General features: G+C 40.0%; 1 protein-coding gene across 6 annotated transcripts in view; it reads left to right on the top strand.

Moving 5' to 3' along the window:
• Nucleotides 1–1,759: 1,759 nt before the first annotated feature.
• Nucleotides 1,760–13,261, top strand: part of GPSM2 (G protein signaling modulator 2) — a 63,258-nt gene continuing 51,756 nt past the window's right edge. For all 6 annotated transcript variants that reach the window (XR_014844593.1, XR_014844592.1, XM_021090099.2 and 3 more), the window contains exon 1: nt 1,760–2,022. The gene's annotated coding sequence lies outside the window, so the exon portion shown is untranslated. The remainder of the gene's footprint in view (nt 2,023–13,261) is intronic.

Below are 13,261 nucleotides of genomic sequence, written 5' to 3'. Positions count from 1 at the left end.
AAGGTGGTTTAGGGCTTAGTGGGCCACAGTAGGGGGAATTTAGATTTTACTTTAAATCAAATGAGAAGTCAATAAGGTTTTCAAGTAGGAGAATGACATATTCTGATTTATACCTTTTAAAAGATAATTTAAAAGCTAATTCATGAGCTCCTGCTGTGGCGCAGCAGGATTGGCAGTATCTTGGGAGCGCTGGGACACGGTTTCGATCCCTGGCCCAACACAGTGGGTTAAGGAGCTGCCATTGCCACAGCTGTGGCTTAGATCGCAGCTGCGGCTCGGATCTGATCCTTGGCTTGGGGAGCTCCATATGCCATGGGGCAGCCAAAAATATATATATAAATAAAAGATAATTCAATTTGAGCAAGATGAAGATAACTAATATGAGTGATAGAAAGTCACATGTGTAAGTGAAGATTTGTAAAGGGGAAATAATTATTCATTCAGAGAGGATGAATTTGATATATTGTACTCTCTTTGTGGCTTTTCTATCAACACCCAAAAAAGAATTTATGACTAAGTAGGGATTATAATACCTACCTCTGAAATAATACAGTGAGCTAATTCAGCTGTTGTTTACAAGCACCTGATAGTAAAGGTAGTTGTTGATAATAATGATAATAAGAAACATTTACTAAGCAGTTGAGCACGATGTTAACTACTTAACAAAACTTGCCTCACTGAAGCATCACAACCACCATCTTATTAAAAGATTTACAGTTGTGTTTTATAGTTGAGGAAACTAGGGCTAAAAAAAAATAAGTAACTTGTTCAAGGTCAATCGGCCAGTAAGTGGCAGAGGTGGAACTCAAACCTAGGTCTAGTCTGATGCCAAAGCTCTTATTTTAACCAGTTTGCCAAACATAACGCTTTCCCAGTAAGAGAAATGCTACTTGGATCACTGGTTTCAGTATCACTCAGAGAGATACTGAAACTGGGGTTTTCTTTAACATATCCTTCAACCTGTAGAAACATTTCATTTCAGTGGAGAAATATCTATTTGAGAAATAATCTGATAAAATTCGTCAGGTTATTTAGTGGAGAAAGACTGCAGCCTTAATATTTTTGTGAAGAACAAACAGACCTGTTTTTCGGGGGAGGGGGGACTTGATATAGAGAGGAAGTGAATGGAAATAAAAATTATTCGTCCCAGTGTATTTGGAACACAGCTGCTTGAAAGTAAGCAAAGCTACCACCCAATTTTCCTGGGAATCAGTGATTCCGCAGTCAACACAAGTTTGCTTTTTTAACAGCTGGGGACGCCAGAATTGTGACCTAACCTCAAGAACTGAGGCTGCCTTGTTCAGACTTTCACACGGGTCCCTCTGTTCCTTTCACAGAGCCCTCTTTTTCTTAAACATCCCCGCAAGTGCCCTTGGGAGACTCATTCTCCTGGCAGGGACCAAGCCGTCAGGGCAAGAGGCACTTGTTTGGGATTCCCACCTTTTAAAAGGGTCTGGGACAGTCCGACGGACTTTTTCTGGACGATATTTATTGCCCCACCCTCAGTGTCTGGAAAAGAAACAGGAGGGAAAGAAAGCGACTTTAGTTCGGTGGTTGAGGACAGAGCCCGGGGGCAGTGGAGGACCAGGCGCCCCTAGGGTCGCTTAATCCCACTCGCGTCCCCCGCCCGCCTGGACCCGGGAGGCGGTGCGCAGATGGCCCCGCCCCCGCCCCGCCTCCCGCTCCGGCCATTGGTGGGTCCGAAAGACGCGGGGCGTTGTCTGTTTGAATGGGAGCGCCTGGGAGCTGGGGCGCAAGCGCAGAGGAGGGCAGGGGGAGCGGGCTGGCGGCGCCGCGGGACCCCTGCGTGGCGGCTGACTAGGAGAGGAGAGCCCCGGAGTTCTGGCCCACGTGACCTGCGGCGGTGGGGGCGCTGGCCTGCGGGGCCTCTGCCTGAGGACTCGCCGAGGGGAGGGAACTCGCCGTGGGGAGGGGCCTCGGCCACCCGCCCGTCGCCGAGGCGGCCGCTGCTGCAGCTTCGCCTTGTCGGCGGTGCTCCGCAGGCTCTCCCGCCCCAGGGAGGTGAGTTCGGAGGGGTGTTTGTGGGCTCCCGGCGGAGGAGGAGACAAGCAGGGGCGTGTGTGTGTGTGTGTGTGTGTGTGAGTGTGAGAGAGAGAGTGAGGGGCGACCTCCTTTGTTCGGGGTTGGGGAGTGGGCCGGGGTGGTCTCGGGGACCGGCGTCGAGAAACTAGAAACTCGGGTCAGGAGCACCCCGCTGCCCTTCGAGCCTCAGTTGCTTTCAGGTTGGGGAATTAACAATGGGAGAATTCTTAAGAGCTTCGTTCTCCAGTTTTTTGTTTTTTAAGTAAAAGTGTAATAGGTTACAACAACTTCTCACATGTCCTGCGTGTAAATAACAACCAGATTAAAAATCTGAAACCCTGTGGAATTAAATCCGAGGCAGATCGCGTTCGCTTGTAGTCGTGAGTTTGCCGTCTAAAGAGGACAGTCTTTGTCAGACACCTGCGTTTACCATATTGAAATTCGTGAATTTGGGGGCACCAACCTGTTGATTTACCAGAGAAATTCGTGGTTGCTGCAAAAAGTTTTAGTAAGGGTAGAATATTAAGAAAACCCTTTCCTAAAAATCTGTGGAATATCTTCGAGTAGTGGAAAGTGGAAAAGCTATAATTTCGTTGTATTTATATGGTAACCAGTTGGCTTATTTTAACTGGTGTTATTTGAACTCTTAAAACGAGTAGAGATGGAAATTTTGCCTTAATGCATAATTTAACCCTCCCGTGGAATTAAACGGAGTGGATTCTTGGCTTTCAGTCGGCTAGTGTTGGTGTCTCGGGTGGCGTGTGTGGGAGACGCTGAATTTTCAAGCTGCCACTTTAGAAGGGTGCGCGGAAGATTTCCGGCCTGATAACCACCAATGTGATTACCTCTGATAAATATCGCTTTTGCTTGGCTTGTCATTATTCAAGAAGCAGCTTTGGTTGATTGTTTGAAAGTCAGTGAGCAACGTTAAAAAAGCGAAGATTGCTGTGGGTTGGCGTGTGTGTGTGTGTGTGTGTGTGTGTATGTGTGTGTGCGCGCGCGCCCGCGCGGAGAGTGGGTGCTCTGGAGAGGAAGGGACGGTCTCATACCTACCTTCCTCCTGGCAAGCTCTTTTTCAGGCCATTATTTATAATATAGGGAGTGGAGCAGATACAAAATAAAAAGTTGGGTGTTACTGTTGTAGAGGCATTCCCTTCAGATCCTCTTTGGCTAGATAAGTAGTTTAGTTATATTGCTTTTTATGAAATCAGGCATGCAGTGTTAAAAATATTATATTTTGATAGAAATCTTAAACTTGGTACTAGACTAATTAAAACAAAGATAGGATATTGTAGTTGTTAAAATGGCCTTGTTCTTAGATTTACCTAAAAGACAGAAATTTCATAACTAGTTCTGTGGAATTTTAAAACCTAACACCTGACATAGAGACTAGTATTCTAAATCTATTCTAAGAGACATGTTACTTTTTCTAATAACAATGGCAATGATTATTATTACTACTACATTGAATACTTTTGTTAAGTACCAGAGCCAGGCGTTTAGGTGCTTTTTATAAATCAGATCTCTAATCATCATGACAGATGTTGAATAAGTATCATTATGCCCAAATCAACACTGAGAGTTTAAATAGCTCAAGATCGTATAACTAATAAGTCATTGTACTGAGATTCAGACCACCTCCTGGTCCTAAAGCACATGCTTTGTTGCTTCTGTGTTTGCTTAAATCTCCTCCAGGTCTCTGGATTCTGGATTCCATTTGTAGACATAATCCTACCTTTTTTTCCCCCCTGGCTGCACCTGTGGCATATGAAAGTTCTGGGGCCGGAGATCGAATTTGAGCCACAGCTTCGACCTAAACCATAGCTGCGGCAATGCTAGATCCTGAACCCACTGTGCCACAGCAAGAACTCCATAATTCTACTTTTAAGATGCCTATTGTGCTATGCTTTGCTGTGAACTATGGAGAAACAGTTTAGCTCTTCTTTTAGCCTAGCTAACTTCCTTTCAGTATTTTATAAATCATGTAACATTATAATATCCTTTAATCATCAAAAACAATACAAAATTAAGAGTAAGACTTGGCTGAGTTATTTGTGTGAATATGAATATACTGTTTACCGCGAAACAAAAATTATGAAAAGTCTGGTTTTCTGGCTATCATAGGATTCTTTGCTGCTTCATAGTTCTTCTTCCTAGGCAAGAAATCAAAATAGTTTGTTGGATGTCGATTATGTGCAAAGCAATTTGCTTGGTGTTATGGGATGAGGAGAGAAGAGCTCCTTTTCCAAAGTGGTGTCTGGGGTTTTTGCAGTAACTTTTTTCTGCCCTGCTCTATATGTTGCTGTCAGTTTATCTTCCTAACACAGATCCAACTTTTCTATTTCTCTGTTGAAAAAATTACAAGGTTCCTTATCGTATAAAGTGAAGGCCAAGTATTCCTCAGCCACATACATATTCAGAGTCCCTCACAATTTAGTACCTTCTTTGACTTCTCTTTGGCTTCTCCTAACCCAGTGCTCATTCTCTGCATTCCCACCTCCTTGTTTGTGCTTGAGCCATTTTCCACGGCTGGAATGCCTTTTCTCAATTTGCCTAATAAGGTTTACCCATCCTTCGAGGTGCAATACAGATTTCCTTGCTTCCAAAAAGCTTTCCCTCGTCCTTTTTACTTAGAATTACTCTGCCTGTATCATTTCATAACATTATTGAATTGAACAGAAACATTTCTCCACGGAATGATGATAACTTTCAGAAGGAGAAAAGTTATATTTTCTTATGAAGAATTCTGAATTCAAACTCTCTAGGGATTCTTTTTAAGCATTTGTAACCCTTTTGCATTTGAGATTTATTTCTCCTTAAAAATGTACTTGAAACCAGTTTTGCCATTTCAAAGTTCTTCGGTTAAGAGAACCGATTTGTTGGAGTTCCCACTGTGGCTCAGTGGATTAATGATCCGGCTTATTTCTGTGGAGGCACTGGTTCAATTCCCAGCCTGTCACAGTGGGTTAAGGATCCAGTGTTGCTGCAGCTGTGGCATAGGTCATAGCTCTGGCTCTGATTCATCCTTGGCCGGGGAACTTGCTGAAGGTGTGGGTGGTGGTGGTGGTGGGGACACCGAAGACGGGATGATGACTGATTTATTGTCATTTACTAACTGAAGAACAATGCTCAGTAGAAAGGACCACTTCTTTTTTCCCTTCATTGTTGAGTTTTTAGTACATATATGAATTGATTTAAGCTGATGGCTGAACTACTTTGGTAGTAATAAATGGCTGTGGGACATAAATTCTGGTGACTTGGTGACCAGTTTTTCTTAAAATTTTGTTCTCCCTATTATTTACTAATAAGTATTTCTCTTTTTTTTTTTCTCCTGACATAGTAATGTCTTCATGAGATGATGTTTATTTTGAATTTACCTCTTTGAGCTCCTGTTTGTCCAATGATTTTTTTACTTATTAACAAAAGGTTACAGATTGGAAAAGGCAGGACTAATGTATATATTTAGGTTTTTGGATTTTTTTTTTTTCTTTTAGAATCAGGGTTTATGTGAATCATCAGTGTTTGTGGATTATAGACATTTTCTTGTGATTTCCTGATCTTATAACCTGAATAGTCATTTGGGATGTACTGAAAATATAATTGGGATTGACTTAAATTTAAGGTTAAAAAATGTATCTTTGTGTCTTCTATAACCTTGATATTAAGACACTGCTATGTATCCAATTTTAGGTCTTTATAATAATTAAAAATTACTTTTCTTATGTGTCTAATAGAAACCCTTCCAAAAGGTTATTAATGTTACTAATGGGTTAAAAGGGCAACCTGTTTTAAATTGTTTTATAGGAGGAAAAATTAACATTATTTGTAAACTCTGGGCTTCAGTTTGAGGAGAAATAAAACCAAGTAATAGGGAGAAAAATACTAATTTTATCCTAATGAATATATTTAAGACTTTTCCCCTTTAGTTGGACATATTTCTATTAAATATAAATAAGTAATCTTGTTGCAACAGGACTTTTGATTTATTAACTGTTTTGCAGGGAAAAAAGGTAACCAGGATTAGAGATGTGTAAAATTAATCTTCCTTCTGTCCTTGAAAATTTTAAGCAACTGCTTCATCCTCTATTGAATTATTGTAATCACCAAGGACTGTAATTTCAAAACAGCAGTTTTAATAATCTAAAAGTGCTTTCTTCTGTATTATGTTTTTAGTATTTATCTAATTTGAAATTTCATATATAGCTTTTATTAGTATTCTGGTTGTCCAGGGAGCATATTCATTAAAGTCCTTTCAGCTTTATGTGATGGATAAAGATGTAAATGCTCTTAACCAAAAAAGAAAATTTATATATAATTTAGTTGTTTAGAATAGTGAGCTTTTAGGTGTAAAACACCTAAACATAAACAGGAATTCTTATTTTATATTACTAAAATTGTTTTTGGATTCATTACTCCGAAACAGTTGGTTTCATTGTTTTACCTTTTAAACAGTTCTGGGCCTAAATTCCTTTTTTTTCTAATCTGCCAAGAATAAATATGAGAGTTTAAAATTAGTGGTGCCTTTACTTTGCATGTCTTTGCTATTTTTCAAAATGACCCACGAGGATTAATTTCAAATATACATGGGAACCCTTCTGACTGGTAGTGCATCTTTAAGATACAGATTTACCTGGGATCTAGAACCATTATTCTAATCTGTCCTTTGTATTCTATTTATTTAGCTGATCAGTACTAACAAACAGCTTATTAGAAAGTTTTCATGCCAAACTATGTAGTTAGTGAGCAGTTACACTGTTACACTTATTTTCTAACCTAATTTGGTCGAATATATATATTTTTTGGCCTAACATTTTAAAGACATATCAATTGTTTGCAAACTTGAAGGTTAGCAGTAAATTAAGATGTAACCTTACTGTGGTACCTACCTCAGGGTTATTATATCTTTGCTAAAGGAAAACCATCGATACCCCTTTTACAGCATACTCTGTAGTAAATTCTTATTTCTCCAACATGATAAAGAATGGAATAGTCTGCTTTACTGTGCACTGTGATGGTTTATTTTATTAATTTGGGATTGTGTAATTTACACTTGATATATATATATAGCAATTATCAGTTGACACTGACACTGTGTACAACACTATAGATAGATTAGATACACACAGATGTAATCTTGAGTTATACATAGTTCACAATATTACGTGATGGTTTGATTATATTATTGGTATAGAGATTATGTTCAAAGAATTGATCTTTTATGCATTGCTTTATTTTTTTGTCCCATTGAAATTTCTCTTTAATTTTGTCACTAGCTTATCACGGTTTTTTGGCTTTAAAGATGTGCAAAATTAAGACATGTTAGTCACTCATTCTATTGCCCCCCTGCCCCCACCTTCACATTTATCAATTTTTTATTTTAAATTATCTCAAGCTTGATATCTTTGTTTCTTTCGGCTAAATTTGTGATCATAGCACTTTACCAAGTACAGGTTTAATATAAATATTCCGTTTTTTTCCTCTCCCAGGTATTATTCTCGTAAGTCAATTTTTCCGTCACTGCACGTTGCTACTGGTCTGCCTGTCCCTTTCACTGCTTGACCTTTGCCTCTCACATCTAGCCCGTGGGCATTATTTTCATTTTTCTGTAGGTGCTCAGCCAGGTTACTTAAGTACACAGCCAGTCTTGGTCCTGACTTCCCTTGCCTTAGGCAAGAATTTCCCACATCAGTCTTATATTCTAATATCAAAATGATTTTCCTGCCTTTGATTGGCTCCTTGACACCTGCCACCCTAAAACCAAGCTCCGAACTCTCTGTTGGACTTTGCTTATTACACCATTTGCTTTTTCTTACACTCATATATTCTTCTATGTAAACTTCCTGCTTCTACTTTCCTACTCTTGATTTTACATGTATTGTTCCTTATACTTGCCATCTTGTTTCTACTGTATCTTTCAGAGAGCACCAAAAAAAATAATTAGAAATAGATGTTTGGATTAGGTGACAAGCTATTTTTTAGACCATCTACAAATACATTAGTGTCTACTTACATAATTTGACAAAAAAAAAAAAAATAACCAGTTTACCTCAGGTAGTTACTTGAGTGTATTTTAGAAGTGGATGTTTTGGCATCATAATGGTACTATCCCTGTTAGTACTGTGGCGTATATTTGTTACTATAACCTGTACCCTGAATTCTAATGTGAGAGAACTTTATTTTAAATGCATTCTTGATTCTTCTTCAATATTTATCCCAGGTCTGTTTGATAAAGAGCTACTGTGTCTGATTTGAAACATTACAACTGAAAGGGATTTGGAGAATTTGAGTATAGTACCTTAGAGGGAATTATTAGGATAAGAGAATTTAAAGAATTTAGATTATCCTGGAGGCAAGAAAAGAAAGTTATATATATTATCTAATGGGTATTACCAGTTTATAGAGATACATAAATGAAAGAATCAGACCAAAAGTTATTAGCATTGAAGTTGCAGTCAGGAGTAGATAGTTTAGGAGTTCCCACTGTGGCTCAGTGGTTAACGAATCTGACTAGGAACCATGAGGTTGCGTGTTCGATCCCTGGCCTTGCTCAGTGGGTTAAGGATCCGGCGTTGCCGTGAGCTGTGGTGAGGGTTGCAGACATGGCTTGGATCCGACGTTGCTGTGGCTCTGGTGTAGGCCAGAGGCTACAGCTCCAATTAGACCCCTAGCCTGGGAACCTCCATATGCCACGGGAGTGGCCCAAGAAATGGCAAAAAGACACACACACACACACACACACACAAAGAGTAGATAGTTTAGATAAATTGAAAGAAGGACAAAAGCTATACAGTTGACCCTTGAATGATGTGGGGATTAGGGGAGCTGAAAATCCACACATAATTTTACAGCTGGCCCCCAATATCCACAGTTTTGCATCTGCACCTTCAACCAGCATGCAGATCATGTAGTACTTACTGTAGTATCTATTTATTGAACAAATTCCCTTTATAAGTCGATCTGTGGAGTTCAGACCCATACGGGAGTGAGCTGTAATTGTAACTACCTGTGCCCTATTTTTCCCAGTCGCCTAGATTGAAGAAGATACTTTACTTCCAATGGAGTGAAGCAGGGCTGGGATTTATTGTTCACTCTGATTGCACACCTTGGACAGTGTCTAGAAATCCACTGAGGTTTGTAATGGGAGTCTGCCAGTTTTGACTTCCCAATCAGGTAATTAGGCACGAGGCAATCAGGGTTTTGTACCAGCTGATTTTTCTGTATGCTTCTATCAGTTTCTAAGATAGGGAAAATAGGAGTTCCCGTCGTGGCGCAGTGGTTAACGAATCCGACTAGGAACCATGAGGTTGCGGGTTCAATCCCTGCCCTTGCTCAGCGGGTTAAGGATCTGGCATTGCCGTGAGCTGTGGTGCAGGTTGCAGACGTGGCTTGGATCCCGCGTTGTTGTGGCTCTGGCGTAGACTTGACAGCTATAGCTCCGATTTGACCCCTAGCCTGGGAACCTCCACATGCCATGGGAGTGGCCCAAGAAATGGCAAAAAGACAAAAAAAAAAAAAAAAAAGATAGGGAAAATAATTATTGCTTTCTCTTTATGGCCAGACCAGAAGATGCTGTGAGGTAGCAATTTTGTTAGCAGTGAGGTTTTCGGAGCATTGTTTGTTAAAACCTGGGAGATGCTCTTACGAGCAGATGTGTCCCTCGCAAATTATTAGTTATAAATCTTTTTTTTCATTTTTGGCTGCCCTGTAATATATGAAGTTCCTGGGCCAGGGATGAGATCCAAGCCACATTCCCAACCTAAGCCGCAGCTGCAGCAATGCAAGATCTTTAACCCACTGTGCCAGCTGGGGATCAAACCTGCATCCTAGCACTCCCACAACCCTGCCGATCCCATTGCACCACAGCAGGAACTCCATTAGTTATATGTCTTAATGGAAGTTGGAGTTAAAGTCGATGACTTCTTAATATTCTTTCAAACCTATAATTTCCATTCCATTTCCTGGTCCTGTCATTAAGTTTTCTTATCTTAATGGACAATTTATAATTTAACATCGATTATAAATTTTATTAGTGGTGTACTAGTAATATATAAACTATATGTTAAATATGAAATAGGAGTTCCCATTAATGAACCCGACTAGTATCCATGAGGACATGGGTTTGATTCCTGGCCTTGCTCAGTGGATTAAGGATCTGGTGGTTCCCTGAGTTGTGGTGTAGGTCGCAGACACGGTGTTGCTGTGGCTGTGGTGCAGGCCAGCAGCTGTAGCTCCAATTCGACCCCTAGCCTGGGAACCTCCATATGCTGCTGGCGTGGCCCTAGAAAAAAGACAAAAAAAGCAAAAAAAAATATGAAGTAGATTTGTTAACTCCATGTGGAGCATGAACGAACACATTGTTGTTGAATTGGTTAGAGAGTCTTTGCAACCTGAATCATTGAATCAGGAATTGCTTTTTTTTTTCAGTGAATAATTGTTTTTTTTTTTTTTTTTGTCTTTTTTGTTGTTGTTGCTATTTCTTGGGCCGCTCCCGCGGCATATGGAGGTTCCCAGGCTAGGGGTTGAATCGGAGCTGTAGCCACCGGCCTACGCCAGGGCCACAGCAACGCGGGATCCGAGCCGCGTCTGCAACCTACACCACAGCTCACGGCAACGCCGGATCGTTAACCCACTGAGCAAGGGCAGGGACCGAACCCGCAACCTCATGGTTCCTAGTCGGATTCGTTAACCACTGCGCCACGACGGGAACTCCTCAGTGAATAATTGTAACATAAGAAATTATACTTAATTGTCATGGAGATTGAAATTTAAGAATGACTCTTGTGGGGGATATTCTTCTTTTGAAAGTAGTAAAACTTTATTATTATAAATTGTCCTTGGTAAAATAGTAAATACCTTTTTTTTTTTTTTGGTGGGGGGGGGCCCACATCTGCAGCACGTGGAACTTCCTCAGCCAGGGATCAAATCCGAGCCACAGCTATGGCAACATGGATCCTTAACCCACTGTGCCACAGCGGGAACAACCTCTTGTTTAAAAATATTTTAATGGTTCTGTGTGCAGTTCTTATGAGGTAGGGTATTTTGCCACTCCATTTATATACATTTGTTAATTTAATTACATGCTTGCATTTTAATAAACACAAAGTTAACCTCATTTTTTTTGGTCTTTTTTTTATTATTATTTTGTCTTTTTAGGGCTGCACCCACGTCATATGGAAGTTCCCAGGCTAGGGGTCCAATCAGAGCTGTAGCCATCAACCTACACCACAGCCACAGCAATGTGGGATCCACGCTGCATCTGTGACCTACACCATAGCTCACAGCAACACTGGATCCTTAACCCACTGAGCGAGGCCAGGGTTGGAACCCGGGTCCTCATGGATGCTAGTCAGGTTCGTTAACCACTGAGTCATGACGAGAACTCCTTAACCTAATTTTTTAATGCTTGGTGAACTTGGGGATTTCATTACAATTTCATGACTGAAAAAATATTTCAACTAAAGTTTAACTTAATTCTAAGTTAATTCTGTTACCTCATCTTCTGTCCCATATTGTAAATAACAACCTAACCTCAAAGTGGTAGTGGAAGACAGTTTAGTTGACACTTCAGCTGTTGTATAATTGAGATGCACTTTGGAGCTATTGCTGTGAATATCTACACTCATTCTCTTCGTGTTTTTTGTTAAGGAAAGAAGAGGTACGATGGAATTCTGACCAAAAGGAAAATTGAACTTCTGTTTGATTAATAACTGCTACCTATCTTTTCATCGTTTCTTAAGATACTGCTTCCTTTGTTGGCCTAGAGAGGGGGATAAGAGGAATAACATTTTGTGTTTCTTATATGCCAAGCTGGTTTTTAATACGAAAACCTCATTTCTTCTAGGAAGTTTGTAGCTTGGCAGTGTTCCCAAGGCTGATCCTCTGCATCTTCCATCTACCTTCCTCCTCATAATTGCTGTTTGCTACTAACCTCTCTCTAACTGTACTTAATTAACAAAGCAGTGGGTGTGTGTTCTTTTTTTTTTTTTTTTTTTTGCCTTTTTGTCTTTTTGTTGTTGTTGTTGCTATTTCTTGGGCCGCACCCGCGGCATATTGAGGTTCCCAGGCTAGGGGTCGAATCGGAGCTGTAGCCCCTGGCCTACGCCAGAGCCACAGCAACAGGGGATCCGAGCTGCGTCTGCAACCTACACCACAGCTCACGGCAACGCCGGATCGTTAACCCACTGAGCAAGGGCAGGGACCGAACCCGCAACCTCATGGTTCCTAGTCGGATTCGTTAACCACTGCGCCACGACGGGAACTCCCAGGTGTGTGTTCTTTAGAGTCTAGTTTATGTTATAGCTGAAATACTTAAAGGGATGTTATGTGGAAGAAGAATTAGGCTCTGTTGGATGGTAGCAAAGGGAGAAATGGGTAGAAATGGAAAGGTTGCTCAAAGTGTGAAACAACTTTCTAAAAGGACTACTCAAAATTAGGATTGGCTGCCTTGTGATCTTTCTGGGAATGCTGTAGTAATATTTTGGACTAACTTACCCATGGAGTTGTTTGTAACACTGGATTCTAGGACTTTGTGAGTGTGTGTATATGCACACATGTATGTTTTATTACATATGTTATATGCAAGTATATAAGTATTTATACGCATATGTAAACATATATAAAACTTATATACAAACGTATCTTAACATATATATAAAACTTAAATACACACATCAGTCTTAATCTTACCTCATTTGTTTCTCTCAGTTGTTACCTTAAAGATTATAGTTTATATATGATGGCCTATAGTCTTTCTGTGATATATCTGGATATAGATTCATTTTTATTTATCCTACTTAGGACTTGGTGTGCTTCTTCAATCTGTTAATTAATGTCTGTCTGCAACTCTCAAAATTCTCTGTTTATCAATGAAGATTTTGCCTTTCCTCCTTTTTCTGTTTTTCTTTCTGGTACATTAGTTAGACCTTATCAGAACTTCTTATTTTGTCTTCCTTTTCTCTGAAGTGCTTTTTTTTTTTTCAGTGTATGACAGGCTTTAATGCAGGAGATAAAGTTTGTAATGGTGTTACATATTTAAAAGAATTTGTCAAATTTATAAGCTAAGCGAGCACTAAATCTTAAAGGAAACTAACTTTTACCGAAAAAACCTAGGTTGAATTTAAAGTTTATAACATTAATGTTAAAATTAAAACACACATCGGAGTTCCCTGGGTTAAGGATCCAACTAGTATTCCTGAGGATGCTGGTTAAGGATCCAGTG

Source organism: Sus scrofa, chromosome 4 (assembly GCF_054392235.1).
Source record: "Sus scrofa isolate SSC_HxYL_T2T_F1_AM1 chromosome 4, Sscrofa_HxYL_maternal_Yorkshire_Landrace_v2.0, whole genome shotgun sequence".
NCBI classification, from domain to species: domain Eukaryota; kingdom Metazoa; phylum Chordata; class Mammalia; order Artiodactyla; family Suidae; genus Sus; species Sus scrofa.
Note: the sequence above shows the minus strand (reverse complement) of the source record. Positions and strands in the feature narration are given on the sequence as shown.